The sequence below is a fragment of the Octopus bimaculoides genome, chromosome 3, assembly GCF_046866305.1.
Source record: "Octopus bimaculoides isolate indiv1 chromosome 3, ASM4686630v1, whole genome shotgun sequence".
Taxonomy (NCBI): Eukaryota; Metazoa; Mollusca; class Cephalopoda; order Octopoda; family Octopodidae; genus Octopus; species Octopus bimaculoides.
The window spans coordinates 48547291-48565511 of record NC_142930.1 but is presented as its reverse complement, the minus strand read 5'-3'; the positions used below and the strand labels follow the sequence as shown (position 1 = coordinate 48565511).

Here is an 18221-nt window from a genome sequence, read left to right as displayed (position 1 = left end):
CAACTTTTTTTTCAGCACCCTAACTTGTTAAAGTTTAGGTTTAATCCTTTAGCATTTAAGCTGGCCATATCCGGCCAAAATAATCTACCTGCTTTATGTTCAAGCTGACTTGATCTGGCCTCTCACACCTACCCAACAATGTCATTCAAAAAATAAGCAATTACATTAGCAAATTTTCAAAGCTGAGATAATGCTTGGTTAATTCAAAACAATGTGAATAAATAAGCATTACATTTGACAGAGTAATATGAATGCTAAAGAGTTAACCCCTTTTTATATCAATCTGCCCTTGGTTCTATGATAGTAGTAACCTTCTTTTTAAAGTGATCTAAATGAAAACCTTTCAAAATTTCATGTTATGTTCCAAAAACCAGTTTATGATATTGATAGTTATTTTACTAAATTCTTCCTAATCAAATTTAATTGAAATAGTGTGTCTCAGGCATGACCATGTGGTAAGAAGTATGCTTCTACCATGTGCCTTCATGGCCAAACAAAGCCTTCTAAGTGGCTTTGATAGAAGGAAACTGAAAAAAGCCCATTGTGTGTGTTTGTTTGTGTGTGTGTGTGTTTGTGTCTGCGTTTGTCCCCTACCACTACTGGGGTTGTGTGTTTATGTCCCCGTAACATAGCGGTTTGATAAAAAAAAAAGACTGATAGAATAAGTACAAGGCTTTAAAAACCAAGTGCAGGGGTTGGTTTGTTTGACTGAAATTCTTTGAGGTGGTGCCCCCCACCGGGATGGCTGCAGAGCAGACTAATGACCGAAACAAATAAAAGAGAAAGTCTACTTTTTTTTTAAACCTTAAACTTTTGCTTTGTGCATAGAAAAAGCAAAATCTGTCCACTTTGATTTAATGTAATAACTGTATTAAGTGATGTTACTTTAGAGGGCTTTCTTTCTTTGTTAGGTTATTATTTCGGGGATTATTGACATAATTATTAGGGAGAGAACAGTTTGTAATCCTTAGATTTTAAACTAGGTTTACATTGCTTTGATAGTCAAAAGATATCTGCTATGGTGTGTTTACTTCATAATCTCCACTGCATTGGGGGAGAGGGAGAAAAGGAGAGAGAGAGAGAGAGAGAGAGAGAGAGAGAATATGTATGTGAGTGTGTTGTTGATAAGCCAAGAAAATGGTGAAATATCCAATATCCATCACTTCTGAATGGGATTGGAGGTGGGTTGACTTGGGTGTTTTAACACCCAGCATAATGAGGGAGTCATCTCCCCCAGATGCTGTTCCGCAGCAAACTAGCAAACAAACAAAACACTTACACTGAATGTGTGGTTGATAGCATATCAGCATCATTTACTGTCTATATATATATATATATATATATATATATATATACATATATATATATAAATGTATGCATTTATATATATATATATATATATATATATATATATATACACACATGTGTGTGTGTGTGTATATATATACACACACATGTGTGTGTGTGTGTGTATATATATATATATATATATATATATATATATATATATATAGGGAGAATTCACAAAAAAACTAAAAGATAGGTGGTGTAGACAACAAACAGATGTATTAGTATAACGCTCGGGAAGTGAAAAAATCTAATGTTTCGAGCCTATGCTCTTCCACAGAAAGAAAAACAGAAAGAAAAAAGGAGAGAAAATAAAGAATGTGTAGTGGCTAGCGATCTACCATGGCGAATGCCGGACAGAAGAGTGTATGTGTATATATATATATACATACATACATACAAACATACATTTATCCGCAATCTACCATGGTGAATGCCAGACAGAAGGGTATATGTATGTATATATAGATATAGCAATAAGAAAATGGAGGTGAATAGGTGGTATTCATCAACTTGCAGACATTGTATTGTGTCAATTTACCTGTTTACTAAGCGGGCAATAATAATATACAAACACATGCGACGTATTATGTCATATCAGTAATTAAAAAAGGACATCTAGTGACCGAAAATGGGACAATGACTTACAGCTGTTTCAGTCTAGGGGTGACATGCCTCATTCTATCTATATAACTCCAGTAGGCTGAAGTAATTGTGTGTCTCAGTTGAGACACACATTAGAGTTCTACTTCCTCGTCCAGCATAGTGCTCATTCAGAGAAAATCCATTCAATTGATTGGCATCAAGTCACTCAATAACATATTTAGACTACTGTTTCACAAACACATACTCTCCTCTCAGTCTTTTCTGGAGTCATCTAACAGAATATTAACTCTTTAGCATTTAAACCAACCATATCTAGTCCAAATATTTTACCTTCTTTATGCTTAAACTGACCAGATCCAGCAGGTCACACCTACCCTACAATGCCATTCTAAAACTATATGATCACATCAAAATCTTGAAGCTCCAAGATAATGCAAGATTAATTCAAAACAATGTGAATAAATAAGCATTACATTTGATAGAGTAATCTGAATGCTAAAGGGTTGAAGACATCAATCTCACTGGTCACAGACTTGCAAAGGCAGTGGTTACACCTCCTCCTTCAAAACTAAAAAAAAAAGAAGACATGACTACATCACACATATAAAACATATACATATTAAGTGGTAGAAGTTACAGGGTGACTTAAAGGTCACGAGTTTCGTGTCCTGACAGTTATCAAACTGCTGTTTACACACACACACACACACACACACACATACATATACGCGCGCGCACACATACACAATTCTACCGTATGTTCATTTGTGCAGTATCAGTTTTAAACTGTTTCATATTGTCATTATGGCGCCCTTGATGCAAATAAGAGAAATTGAATACTGTTTTTAATTCATTCTATTCATTACTGTATAATAAAATTGTTATGATTAAAAACTTTTCTTTCTTTTTTGTATTAACGTGAAAATTATAAGATCTTACCGGGATTTCGTTAAGCCTGCTGTGATTAAAACCTACCTACCTACCAACCTAAACTTACACAGCTCAGTAGTGTGAGTAATAGACCAATAGAAGCTGAAACTGATGTCCGGGTAGTGACGAGACACCGGCAAAATAAAGCAATTTTAGACAGCCACTCATATTGCTAGACATAGCAGTCAGATATCCTTTAAATCACACACCTACTGTTTTAAAAAAAAAAAACCAGAAATACCATTAACTAATGTAACCCTAAAAAAACAGTCTAAATAAGTGATGGTGTGGTTATGGTCGGAAAGCTTTTAATCATAGGTTTGCTTCATCAGAGTTATCTGGGATTAAACAAGCTTCTGAGTGCACAAAATTCACTGGATGTGGAAAGCTGTTTTTCATTGATATGCGTATTAGACAACTCACTGTTACGCGCTCACAACCATATCTACCACTTTTAATACAGAATTTTGCTTTCCGGTTCGATATAGATAATATAATCCTTTAAATAGTGACAAGGCTCCGATAAATTCCACGGTGGCGCTGTGCTAAAGTTTAAACTCAGGTCATCACTATTTGGTGGGGTGGGGAATTAATAATCCGTTTTTTTTTTTTTTCTCCTCAGACATTGTATATTTACGATGAATTATCTATTATCTTCCTCCTTTATTTACGAGAGCTTTGACCTGTATTTCGATAAGTCCAGTAACTTACTGCTCGAGGTTCCTACATTGGTTCGTATCTGAAATATTCAGGGAAAGTAAAACACATTCGGAAAATACAAATATTTATAATTTCACACTTGCAAATATTGGCTATGAATAATATTTGAAGGATTGTGCGAGTACAACACGCCCACACCGCGATACGGTTTCAATCCCTAGTGGAAGCCATATATATTTCATTTATGCCACCAAACAGTAAATACATGAATCTTCGTCTGCTTGGGCGATAAGTATTCCAGTTGTTCAATCAACGGGACGACCTCTAGTGTTTGTGGCTGTGTATTCCTAACATACTTGTACTCTTAACGTAAGTTTTAAGTAAGGTTTACGTGATAGCGACAAGGTTGGCTCTTTTAGTTACAAGTATAGTCCATCTGACGGACTTCTACAGTTTGTCAATCCAGTTTCTCTCACAATGCATGGGGTCAAGCAGAGGTTCAGTATGTCACACAGTGGGATTGAACCTGGAATGTCAAGATTACGAAGCGAATTTCTTAGCCAGTCGACGACACTAAAGCCGGTAGTAAAGGCGTGAATATAGTGCACAATATGCGTTATTCCTCTCCTCCTCTAAAATACTAAAACTTTGTGCCCTGTTATAAGAAAACCGATAGTCTCAACGCTTTGAAAGAATGCAATGACCCAGAGAGACAATGTAAAATTAGATGTAGCATAACGGAACAGCTATGTCCACTTAAAATGGCATTACTAGATAAACCAGATACAATCTAATTAGCTCTCTCAAATAGTCTCGTGTTCTCCAGATGAATATCTCATGTTCACTAGAATTATATATCTTCAAAAAAAAAAAAAAAGTACAATGAAGCGCCTTGGTCGGGTATTAGCGCAAATATTTCTGTAATCTTACACCACAGAAGCCACTTCAAATCAACAGGTACCCTAGTCCCTGGAAAATATGCAGGGTTTTTTTTTTGCCAAACGAAACAACAAAAGATCAATAAATACAACTCTTCAAGTCGATAATGTTGTCTTGAAGTTAGATAGGGTTTTTTTTTTTTTTAATTTTTGCTGTAACGTTAGTTGGAAAATAATATTGCTGAAATATTTATGTTTATAATATAAATAAATAATTAGAACTCAACACAGAAAACAACATTTTTTCACCATAATAAAAATGCTGTGTGTACACACACATATATAAATATATAATGATGTTGAATCATGTTTCGGAGATCTGAAGCGGGTGGATTATAAAAAAAAAAAATAATAATAAAGCGAGAATAAAATAACGGAATTAATTTACTGAGAACAAAATCCAATACTGAAATCATATTATAAAAATACTCAGAATAATAACAGTCAACAGTCGTAATTAAAATAAATAATAATTATAAAAGCAAGTGGGATTACTGAAGAATGTTTGATTCGAAATAGTGATTAGCTAAGAAGAAATATTTAAACAAAAGAGGCACCATACACGGGAAACAAAACAGAGACACATATTTATAGATAGAGAGATAGATGGATAAGACAATCTATTGAATGTAGTGTAAGAGTGTAGTAGTGTTTGATACACAGCTGCAGAACACTTGTGACAACTGCACTTTTGAAGTGACATTAAAACGATAATATAAGAGCAACAAACAGTACCATCAGGTATCATCATTGTCATCACAATCACCATCATAATCATCGTCGTGTAGTAGTAGTAGCAGCAGCAGTACTATCCCAAGTAAACTGCACTTGTTGAACGTCAAGTGCTGTCTATGATATGGTCATATCACATATATTCATCCCAGTGTATATGCGTGTGTCTCTTACCTTGCAATCACGGAATTAACTTGTACTTTTCTGTGTCCACACGTGACAATAGTGATTCTTAAGACTGGCACGAGGCCACACATTTTGGAGATAGGACCAGTCGATGAAAGCTTTCTCTGTCTGGTACTTATTTAATCGACCCACGATGGCTGAAAGTCATCACCGGCGGGGTTTCAGCTTGGAATGTAAAGGGACGTAATTAAAATACTAAATGCATTCCGACCGACGCTCTACCGATTCTTCTTCCTTAAGCGTGAAGCAAAATTACAAACATATAGGGGAGTGGTAGAATCGGTCAAAGACTAGCACAATAAAAATATTGATTTCTGACTTAAGCACGAAGCCACAAATATTGGCAGAGAGAGAGAAACTCGATTAGATCGAATACATATTTTATTGAATCCGGGAAAGGTGAAAAATAAACCCGACCTAAGCGAGATTTGAACTTGGAAAATAAATTGAGGCGACTAAATACAAAGCATATTATTTGACATTCTACTGACGGTATCATCCAAAATTATTGTTATTATTATAATAACAGATAATAAATAACAATCTCCATTATATATTGGCCACAAGGTTAACAAAAGAAAAAATGCAATAAAATTCAAAGTTATGATTCCTCTGGCTGTCTCGAGAACGTTGACATATATACAATACAAGTTCAATATAAATACGAAATAATAAACCATCAAATTGACAATGTAAAATAAATACACAAGCATTCACACACACAAAAGCAATCAAGTCTCCCACCACCAACTGACCATTGTCGCGCTTTTAGACGCCACTTTAATGTGAGCATTCAGGCCAAATCTCAAACAGTATTGTTCTACCGGGCACGGAGAGACCGAAAGAAGCGGAGACGTCATCCTTCACCTTATGGCGATGGCGTTAAAAATAAAAAAAAGAGCACGCATTAATATACATACGTACAACTATGTATGTATGTGTGTGCCTATAACAATTACAGTACGGAAGACTCGTATTAGCCAAGTCAAAAACCACAAAAACTGTTAACTTCACGGTAAAGAATGAATTCCGGTGACCTCCTAATATGCTACAAAACCCTTTTATGAGTCCGGAAAACGGGATGGGGTAAGGTGGAAGCCTGGGAAATTTCACCTCCCACTCGCATTGATCTTTTCACCTGCACGATTTTCGCATCTGCAAACCCATATCCCGGAATTATTGGAAATTTTTTTTTTTTTTTCGTTGACTGAATTCCCGATGACCTCTTAATATGCTACAAAACCCGATTAATGTTTACATCTTGACCTGGAAATGAAAATCATAAAAAAATATTAGAATGAGTGTTAAACAATGTGTAGGAAACGAATATGAAAAAAAAATGCGCGCAAAGCAACGGGAGAGGACTTCGGAAAATTCACAAGATCCGAGCTTTTCCCTCATAACTTTTAAGAAAATGGGTTTTCTTCAACGAAATTTTATAGAAATACCTTTCAAATGGCATACATTACGATTCTAAAGAAATCTGTGGGGAAAATCTTTTCCAAAGGGGTGGGGAGAGGACTTCGGAAAATTCACAAAATCTGAGTTTTTCCCTCATAACTTTTGGGAAAATGAATTTTTTTTTCAATGGAATTTAATATAAATACCTTCGAAACGGCATACATTACGATTATAAAGTAATTTGTGGGGAAAATATTGCGGTAGGGAGAGGACTTTCGGAAAATTCCCAAGATCCGAATTTTTCCTCGTTATATTCCGAAATCACATTCAACTTTCTACAGATACCCTAGCGTAGTACTACTACACTACGTAGTGTTTATTTCTACCCACTTTCAATTATTTTTACGCTTCGTCGTTATTACTTTCTCAGTGTGTGTATATATATATATATATATATATATATATATATATATATATATATATATATGAGATAGCTATATATACATACTGTTGTTGGCACTCCGTCGCTTACGACGTCGAGGGTTCCAGTTGAATTAACGTGCAAGTGGATGAGCACTCCAGACATGTGGATATTCAGCGTGACACAGTGTGACAAGGCACAGTAAGAGTGAGAGAAAGTTGTGGTGAAAGAGTACAGCAGGGTCCGTCACCATCCCCTGGAGCTTTTAGGTGTTTTCGCTCAATAAACACTCACAACGCCCGGTCAGGGAATCGAAACCGCGATCCTATGATCCATTGCGCCTCCACTATATATACATATATGTACATATATATATACGCACACATATATATACGCACGCACACATATATATATATATATATATATATATATATATATACATATATATATATATATATACACAGTTATGAGGGAAAAACTTGGATCTTGTGAATTTTCCGAAGCCCTCTCTTTTGGAAAAGATTTTCCGTACAAATTACTTTATAATCGTAATGTATGCCGTTTGAAAGGTATTTCTATAAAATTTTATTGAAAAAACCCCCATTCTCCTAAAAGTTATGAGGGAAAAACTCGGATTTTGTTAATTTTCCGAAGTCCTCTCTCCACCCTCCTGTTGCTTTGCGCACATTTTTTTTTTATTCGTTTCCTATACATTGTTTTACACCCATTCCAGTATTTTGAGGGGGCGGGGATTTTCATTTCCTGGTCAAGATGTAAACATTAAACCAAAAGCCTTTTCTGGGTCCGGAAAACGGGGTGGGGTGGAACCTTTAGAAATTTCACTCCCACCTCCATTTTCAAATATTTTTTGCTATTTCTTTCTTTACCCATAATTTTAGATAACATTTTCCAGAAATACGTTTTTAAGAGTGTGGAATACATTGGATCGAAAATTCAAAGAAGTTTGAAATGACCAAGTGCTAACTTAGTGTTAACGAAGTGTGTTGAGATAAACAATAAAGTCATCTTTAAAAAAAACACGTTAGAGTTTTTGCATGTATGAGTGAAACGGTGTAAAAGTATAATATTAACAAAATATCTTTTTCCTACCTCTTAAAAATCACTGGATACAATATATATAATAATCCCGAATAGATTTTCCTTGCCAGTCCTCAATCAAACCGTCCAAACCATGCCAGCATGGAAAGCAGACTTTAAACGATGATGGTGATGATGATGTATAATGATATATATAATTATGATAGAGTGTTGCCCATTCAATGTTTAGGTAAGCTTCGTCCCCCACCCACTCACTCACTCTTTCTTTCTCTCTCTCCCTCTCACTCCCCACACAAAAATGAAACATTTCAGCACCAAAGATAAATGTCCCCTTTGCAATTTTTGGTGCCAAAATGTGTTTCATTTTTGTGTGTGAGGAGGGAGAGAGAGAGAGAGAGAAAGAGAGAAAGAAAGAGAGTGAGTGGGTGACCTAATGTTTACCTAAACATTCAATGGGTAACAATCTATCATAATTATATATATCATTATACATCATCCCCATCATTGTCTGCTTTCCATTCTGGCATGCATTGGACAGTTTGACTGAAGACTGGCCAGGAACATCTATTTGGGATTATTAAATATATTATATCCAGTGATTTTAAGAGGAAGGAAAAAGATTATTTTGTTAAAATACTTTTACTCCGTTTCACTCATACATGCAAAAACTAACGTATTTCTTTTTTTTTTTTTAAGATGAATTTATCATTTATCTCTCCACTCCTATGCTGGCATGGGCTGGACAGTTTTACTGAGGGCTGGCAAGCCAGAAGGCTGCACCAGGCTCCAATCCAATCTGGCAAAGTTTCTACAGCTGGATGCCCTTCCTGACGCCAACCACTCCAAGAGTGTAGTGAGTGCTTTTTACATGCCACTGGCACAAGAGCCAGTCAGGCAGTACTGGCATCGACCATGCTTGAATGGTGCTTTTTATGTGCCACCAGTATGAGACCCAGTCAGGCAGCACTGGCATCAACCACACTCAAATGGTGTTTTTTTTTTACGTGCCACTGGCACGGATGCCAATCAGGGAGTACTATCATTGGCCACGACATATATATATAGATATCACACACAAACACACATTAACATTTTATGTCTGCTTTCCGTGTGGTACAAATTAGGCCATTAGAGTCATTTGGAGTTACTGTCCTCCTAGATGGGTCAGGGACTACATCTTAATTATACACAAAAGAATCCTCTCTACATTGTCTTTTAAGACAGTATGAGGGAGAAGGTTAACAAAAAAGAAAATTAAGATCACAATCAAAATAAGATGCTGATGGATTGTCTTCTACTATAGCCTTAGGCCTACCAAAGCTTTGCAAGTGGATTTTGTAAATGGAAATTGAAAGAAGTTCACCATGTATATATATGTTTGTGTCTCCTTATCTTGACAACATACAGTAATTGTAAAACAAGGGTCACTGTTACATAAAAAGTGTCATTCATTTTCAGCCTTCTAGGTAATCATGTTTAGCCACGAGAAAATATTACTTTGCATGGAAAAAAGTGATGGTTAGCAACAGGAAGTAAATCTAGTTGCAGGAATATTACCTGAATTCAGTCTATCCCATGGAAGCATGGAAAAGTGGATATTAAATAATGTGTGTGTGTGTGTGTGTGTGTGTGTGTGTGTGTGAGAAGGTACATAGCTTAGTTGTTAGGGTATTTAGTTCACGATAGTAAGTTCTTGAGTTCAATATCTGGCGACGCGTTGTGTCCTTGTGCAAGACTCTTTATTTCTCGTTGCTCCAGTCCACTCAGCTAGCAAAAGTGAGTAGTACATCTATTTCAAAGGGCCAGCCTTATCACATTCTGTCTGCGTCATGGTGGATCACCCTGAGAACTACATTAAGAGTACACATGTCTGTGGAGTGCTCAGCCACTTGTACGTTAATTTCATGAGCAGGCAATTCCATTGATTGGATCAACTGGAACCCTCATTGCCATAATCAACAGAGTGCCAATTAGTTATATATACAAATCAAAAATAAGAAAAAGAACTAATTTAGCACATCTGTATAACTAGTTACAACTGTTTCAGTACCACTCCCTTTTTAATGGCATTGCACACAAATGATTTTGTGTGAAATGTTATGCAATATTTGAGTGAATTCTACCCACACAGGACCCACAATATATATATATACTTTATTTAAAAGCAGCAGAAATATAACAAAAGACTGTTACTCGGAGTTTCACGTTCCCGTTCATCGGACAGTTTTGTTAGAAAATTTCTATCCAATGAATGGGAACATAAAACTCCGAGTAACAGTCTTTTGTTATATTTCTGCTGCTTTTAAATAAAGCATATTACTCTACCTCTGGTATTTGAGTACTCTTTTTTCCACCTTGTTGCGCATTTTATGTGCTTACTCCGGTATATATATATATTATAGTGGGTAGGATGTTTTAAGGGGTTACCCTGGGTTACTCACTCATAAAGGGTTTAGCCTTACAATGTATCTTCAGATCTGAAACACTGCTGGCCTGAGACCTCTTTAGAATATGGAGGGGGAAAAGCCTCGTTTTTAAGGGTAATACCAGAGGTGATTATCTCCCTTTGCGATTGTCCATTGATCTTCGGCCGCGCTGCCATCTTGCACCACAGGCAACATGTGCAGGGATATGAATATGACCATCACCAATACCACTCCTAGTGATGCCAACACCAGCACCAACAGCAGCATCCCTAACTCCAGCAGCAACAACACCAACAGCAGCATCAGTGGCAATGGTAGCAGCAACAGCAGCACCTACAACAGTGACAGGCGCAATGACATCACATACCCACAAAAGTACGTGGAGTGCACTGGGAACTCTCTCAAACAGCATATTTCCAATCATCCGTCCTCCTTCAGAGTCCCGGAAAGGAGATACATGACACTGCTGGCCAGCCATATCTAGCAATTACAAGACGAAGAGATTCCATACTCGATCACATGGAAAATACTCGAGAACCCAGGCCCCTACATCAACGAGATGAAATGGTGCAAGTTATGCATTGCTGAATGCAAGAGAATACTTAGACTTGCTTGTGCAAGTCTTTAAGTATTCTGAACTTCAGGACGGAGATTTTCGGACCATGCCTGCATTTTAGAAAATTCCTGTTGGCCTTTTGGAATCCACACAATGGCACCACAGCTGGAATCCAATAGCCAAGACTGAAGGAAGACAATTGTTTACCTTTGTGGTGCTTTGGTGACTGCAAGATAGCACTGCAGCCAAAGATCAATGGACAATGGCAAAGGGAGATAATCACCTAGGTTTTTACCCTTAAAAACAAGGCTTTTCCCCCTTCCCTATTTTAAAGAGGTTTCAGGTCAGCAGTGTTTTGAGTCTGAAGATATGTCGTAAGGCTAAACCCCTTATAAGCAAGAAACCCAGGATAATCCCATAAATTGGCTTACCCTACTATAATATTAACTGTTCTACATCTTAGAGTGTGCTTCTCCTCCGGATTTATGTATTTCTGCAACTGATTTATATATATGTATATATATATATATATATATATATACATGTACATATATATATAAAATTAAACAACATATCACTGACAATATTCAACATGAAACCAATGGTAACATCCTGGCAACCTATATGACATAACCTGTGATATATTGTTTGATAATAAAAAATATATTGAGTGTGCTTTTGTTTCTGGTGCATGGACAACTAACTGAAATGTGTGTGTGTGAGCATGTATGTGTATATGGTGATGGTGGGTCAGTGCTGGACTTGTATTCTGTTCAGGGAGAATGCTGCTTGCCTACCTAGCCAACAGGGTGGTATTATTTGAAAGCTACAACACTGCACTGAAGCACATTGTGACTAGTGATGTGTAACAATATCTAGTCTAGTCAATACAGTGATATATACACATACAAATAAAAAAAATATAAGAAAAAAAAATAGGGACGATCTTCTTGAGAGTGCAGGATGGATGGCAAAGGAAGTGTTTCCAAGAAGAGAGAGAACTGATAGCACAAAGGAGGGATGGAATATGTGCAGTTCTGCTCTCATATAATTACAATAACTGAAGATACAGTACCATAGTTAGAGAGGTGACGGAGCAATGAGTGTTATGAAGATGAACAGTGGAGAGGGATCAATGGGGACAGATTGGGTGCAGGGGTAAAGACATTAACAATATGATGATAGGCTTTCAGGACCAGATTTTTGCTGAGATGGTCGACTCTGCTAGAACATGGTGAATTGCCAATCATCTTAGTCCTTTGTCATCCCCTCTGTGGAGCTCAACGACCTGACCTGAGTCTCCTTCTTCAAGAAGTTCCTTCCACATTTAACAATTAGTGCTTTGTTATGCACCTGTCCTCATCCATATATCTATCACATAACCATACAAGCATAGTCTTCTGTCTAGCACATTACATCTGATATCTCTTATGCCCAATTTTTCTCAACATATTTGCACTTTGTCATATGTGTACACCAACACTGTACATCTGATGGAGCATGCTAATGTCCAGTTGATTCTTATTCTAGTGACTATCTTTCAAAGCATCCCCCTCCACTGCTAATTAGCAGTAACTATCTACTACTTTTAATGATCCTCCTTGGCATTTGAGAAAATCTATTTTCTATGTGCTCTTATTGTGTATCGCACATCTGCGACACTCAAAGCCTAGTCTTTTCTGTTAGTCCACAGTTTGCACTGAGTACACTTTATGGAATTTCTACCAACACCTTTTCTATATATCAAACAGAACCATTTTCCTGAAAGGATTAGTTGTTTGCTTTCCTGCTTACTGTAACTTTGGTCTTTGCTCAGTTAACCTTAAAGACCTTTGAGTATAGGTTTTGCTTCCACACCTGGACTTTATTTCCAAATCTACAATAGATTCCAAACGACTATGATAAATAGGAGGCAACTGAGAAATGACCCCTAGCGAACTCCTACCTGCACATTAAACTTACTGCTGTATTTATTGCTAACCCTTGGACAACTCTCACCAACTATTCATCCACCCCTAGTATCCATAGCAATCACCCGATGATGGAGCAAGGGACCTGTCAAAGGATTTCTTCATGTCAACAAAGGCGAAATACAGCAGATTAGTTAAGTAAATACTTCTTTTGCAGTTGTCTCACTAGAAACAGAGTATCAGTAAGGTTTCACCTTGGCACCAAACCAATTGCATCTCATCTAGGTGACACACTCTGCCTAATTGGTTGAGCTATACCACTTTCTGTAACTTTCATGACCTGATACATAAATTTTATACCTCTCTAATTACTTCTGTCTAAGACATCCCTTTTAGCCTTATAACAGTTGATTATAATGCTGCTGCACCAGTTGTTGGGTACAATACCTTCCTGTACTAACTAAGGTGTATCCCACTCCTTCAGACATTTTTAAGTATCTCAGCAGTAATTCCTGATGGAACCTTCCCTGCTTTCATATCCTTAAATGCTTTATCTATCTATATATCTAAGATATATATATATATATATATACATATATATATATAAGGTTTAGATTTAGATTCAAAATTGAATATGGTGCTTATGTTTAGGCACCAGAATATAGTATGGTATTATACAAAAACCATTCCAAAAGCGAGGTGATCAAAAAATCAAAATAAGTAACACAGATTTTAAAGATGATTGCAGTACGCACGTTTCATGCTACTCCATTTATTTAAGTAATGCGAGCATTACATTAAATGCAATATGTAGAGCAATCTTCTATATATATATATATATATATATAAGAAAGAGGGAGATACATATATCATCATTTATTGTCCAAGTTCTATGCAAATATATGTATGTATATATATATATATATATATATATATATATACATACACAAACTATATTATATGCACACACAACAGAGACAGATAGATAGAGACACATTTTACATCCAAGCCATATCAGGATGGAGAGTGGATATAAAATGATGACAGTTGTGATATAGACATGTGTGTATATGAACATGCATACAAACATATATTCAAGTTTGCATACATATATTGTATGCATGCATACATTACATAAATATATTTACAACTGCACATGTATACATTACATACATAGAATATTTGTGTTATTAAGATAGCTAATGAACTTGAGAAACATGAGACATAAGGTAACATGGACGTTTCCTCCAGAGATGTTGGAAAATCCTACTTAACACAACAAATAGAAAATAAACCAGTTCACTAAGAAGCTCATACATGAGAACTTAACATAAAAGACAGGGAGAAGAGAGTGGAAAGCCTTGCATGGAATATTGATAAGTTTATCACATCTTGAAGTTCTCCTACATGCAATCCAGAATCTAGAAACCCCCTTTAAACCAAATTCACAAAGTACCTTGCACACCAAAGACAGAAAATATCATTGAAAAAGCAGAAAATGTAGAGCAAGTCAAACTTAATCCAAAAGCATTAACAACTCCATGGCCAATTATAGAAGAATGCCCTCAAAATACAGCTTTCCTCATTGGGTAACAATGATAAAGTTGAATATAATGAGGTCACTAGATCAAAAGAATACAAGTGAAATTGACAGAATCTAAGAATGAAAACTGCAAACAAACGCAGACTTGAAATTGCTTTTTGAGACCACAAAATAAAAACGTACTTGGTTGTGTAAGTTAGCTGCTCTCATGGGGTCAGTGTGGATGCTCATAGTGCAACCTCCCATGGAGCAGCTCTCCCCGAGTTTCTTAGAATACCCAGCAAGCTCATTCTGCCATCTTGTTGGTCAACTAGGGGAGGTCACCACAGAGTTGCTCTAGGTCACTCTCGGCATCCAATTGTGCCAAAGGCTATTTTGAGCATCTAAGTGTAGCAGCTATTGAGAGACTTGGCTATCGATCTAGTGGCGATCCAAGCTTCACACCTGTTAAGGAGAGTTTTCTTGATGGCTGCTATGAAGATCCTCTTCGTGAATTCTTTGGAGACGTGGAATGGGGCAAATATTCTTCAATATCAGTAAGCATTATCCAGGCAAGGCGACTGTGCACTTTGATGTGCCTCTCGGAGCTAGCCATGTGTGTTCTGCAGTACCTAAATTCAGATAATTGTCTGAGCAAAGTACACACACACACGTTGGTGTGATAGTGAGCGATGTGTTGTGCTGTTTGTGTTTACGTATAACATACATTGAAATTATCGTACGACTGTGAATTGAGGTTAACGTCTGATTGACAATACAAAATAATTGATTTTATAACAAAGACTCTTGCAGTAAAAAAAAAATTCTGATTCCTCCAACTCCTCGTATTATTGTGACAGTAATGGCTGAGTATTCCGCCGACACTTGTCTTTAACACACACTGTCAATCTAACAAAGAAGAGGTCCTTGTATCAAACGTATAGTTCATTCGATGAATCGCCATGCAGTTTCCATTTATTCAAGTTTGCTTAGGACCACGGTAAATAAAATACTTGTAGGAGGTGTTGCGTATTAAGAACTCATGATAGTGAAGCGGACTTAGCGATTCGGCCATGGTTGTGAAATGCTATTTCACAACCGTAATACAAGTTCATACATGTAACAGATCATCATCGATAGTTGTTACCGCGAGCAACAGCAGAAAATCCGCTTCCTTATAAGAAAGCGAAGTTGACAAAATACCACAAGAGCTTGGGGGTGGAGGGAATTCATTCAGTTCTCTGTTTTAGGCTTAGAGTCAAAATCATTACTACTACCGGACATTAACCTAAGATAGAAAAAAAACATGAGCGCTGTAAAAGGTGAAATAGCGACAGACGGCAATCGAAACCAGCTTATTATCAGCTGAGCTCCAGCTCTACTATGCTCACCTTAGTTTTGATTATGTGAAAAACCAATTTCATATGCTGCTTGGTGAAGTTAACCAATTCAGCTACACTAGTATGTTACTGGTATTTAATTCATCGACGTCAAAAATGATGGCAGACTAAAAATCTAATGTAATTAGAGAGGAGATACTGATTTATCGTACCTTCCTACGGCATTTGAACAATTTCTTTTGACTGGGTAACAAAGTCCAAATTCTTTGAAGACAAGTTTAATTCGATTAAAGCGGTCAAGTATGTTAATGCATTTTTATCTAACTACGTCGTCGGGGTAGAAGACAACGTTGAGCTCAGCTGAATTTGAACTCGGAACTAAGGCAGATGAAAATAAAGACAGTAAAGTTGTCAGCCCAAGTGTCCTACTCTTTTGGCTAAGTCAACATTAACCATTAAAAAAAATGAAAGAGTTTTTAATATTAGCACAAGGTCTACAGCTTTTGGGAAGGCATATAGTGAATATTAATGGGTTAATATCTAGATATTAACCTATTAATGTTAGCGCACAACTCGTACATATCGATACCAAAATTATGGATGGTATATTCGACTACGGCAGGGTTTGAACTCAACACCTAAAGAAATGTAGCAAAATAACGCAAGGCATTTCGTCAAACACTACTGATTCTGCAATCTGCCTTAATGATAATTTAACTGGGCACAGAGCCAGGTAAACTACAAGCTTGATAGAATCGACATACTGACTGGTATGATAGTGGTCTCGTATTTCATCGACTTCACGGGGATAAAAGTTGACTTGAAAGCTTTTATTTGATCAGTGAGAAGAGACGATACTTAAAATACAGCAAGTTTTACCGACTCGAATGAAATTAAAAAACAAAAAAAAAAACTATATTTAACGCACTAACTTTACACACGCACAACATTACACACACACACACACACACACACATATATATATATATATATTTATATATATATATATATATATATATATTCGTGTATACATAAAAGTGAGAAGCCAATTTAGTGGCAAGACGTCCAAGTGTAGCAACACGTCTATTTTTCTATAGAGATTAATCAATAAGTAACCTTTGAGCTATTACTAACCAGATAAAACGAAGAGGGGGAAAGAGATAAAAACAGGCGATGATTTTACTTACACTGGTTGTTAGGGAAATATGCAGTAATGTATCCGAAGGGTGAGAGAGGCAGCGTAAATCCGTGCTGCTGCCAGCCAATAGAGAAGAATAAAAGCTTGGTTACCATGCCAAGATGTTGAACATGGTAGCTGCCATGTTTCACCTCACAAAGAGGCTGTGACGTAAGACACACCCCTACACCTCCTTGTTTGCTTATTATTATTTATTTATCCGGGTGTTGACTTTGTCTCTAATTCTTTGCGGGTCGATACATTAAGTACCAGTCAATTACGTAGGGTCGATTAAATTGACTGTATTACCCCTAAAATGTGTCTACTTATGCCACTTTTGTTTAATTTTAATTCACACACTTGTTCTGCTTCCTGGTTGTTTGTTGTGATTGTATTTTTCTTTGTGCCTCTATTAGAAATCATTAACTGTTCATCTATCGTAAGAAGTATTCGTGTCTCCTTGTGCAAATTTGGTGTTTTATTTATTTATTTTTTTCATACAGTATTTCACCAAGTGGTTAATGAATATATTGGTCATGATTTAACATTGCAGATATCCGTGTGATAGTTGTTGGGGGTGTTACTTAATATAACCGTAAGTTAGCTCTGAGTAGCGTTGTGTAGCTGTGATGTCACGACTAGATAGGATATACAGGCAAAAGAAACTGGTTTTAATTATTTCTTTGTAGTGGTTTTGCCAGAAGTCAGTCCTTGGCGAACGAATTAATGTTCAAAGGCATTTCTCACTTTCCCCATCCTGTTTTTTCGAACACAGTTAATCACAAACTACATTATCATATATGTCTTTCCTTCTTTTAAAGACAGTATAGTGCGATTTGAGAAAGATTTTGCTCCTATTTCTAACAGGCTGAGTGATCACAGAAACTCGCTCCTAAGTTCATGTCACATATGACTAATAGGGTAAGTAGGCGTGTGTTCAATGTTGTTGAATTAGCTCCCAGGTCAACTTTGATCAAAGGTGTTCTAACTTTTATCACCCTATCTTCTTT

At 36.6% G+C, this 18221-nt stretch overlaps 1 protein-coding gene across 12 annotated transcripts in view; it reads right to left on the bottom strand.

Annotated features, from left to right (window-relative positions):
* LOC106878124 (palmitoyltransferase ZDHHC3) overlaps positions 1-17379 on the bottom strand; it is a 105704-nt gene extending 88325 nt beyond the window's left edge. For 2 of the 12 annotated variants that reach the window (XM_052966505.2, XM_089348947.1), the window contains exons 1-2: positions 17222-17379; positions 2427-2521 (exon numbers count right to left, since the gene is read on the bottom strand). The gene's annotated coding sequence lies outside the window, so the exon portion shown is untranslated. Of the gene's footprint in view, positions 1-2426; positions 2522-2892; positions 3536-5216; positions 5688-17221 lie in introns of those variants that run through there. The other 10 variants (XM_014927238.3, XM_014927241.3, XM_089348944.1 and 7 more) reach the window with 9 other exon arrangements.
* Between the last annotated feature and the right edge of the window lie 842 nt (positions 17380-18221).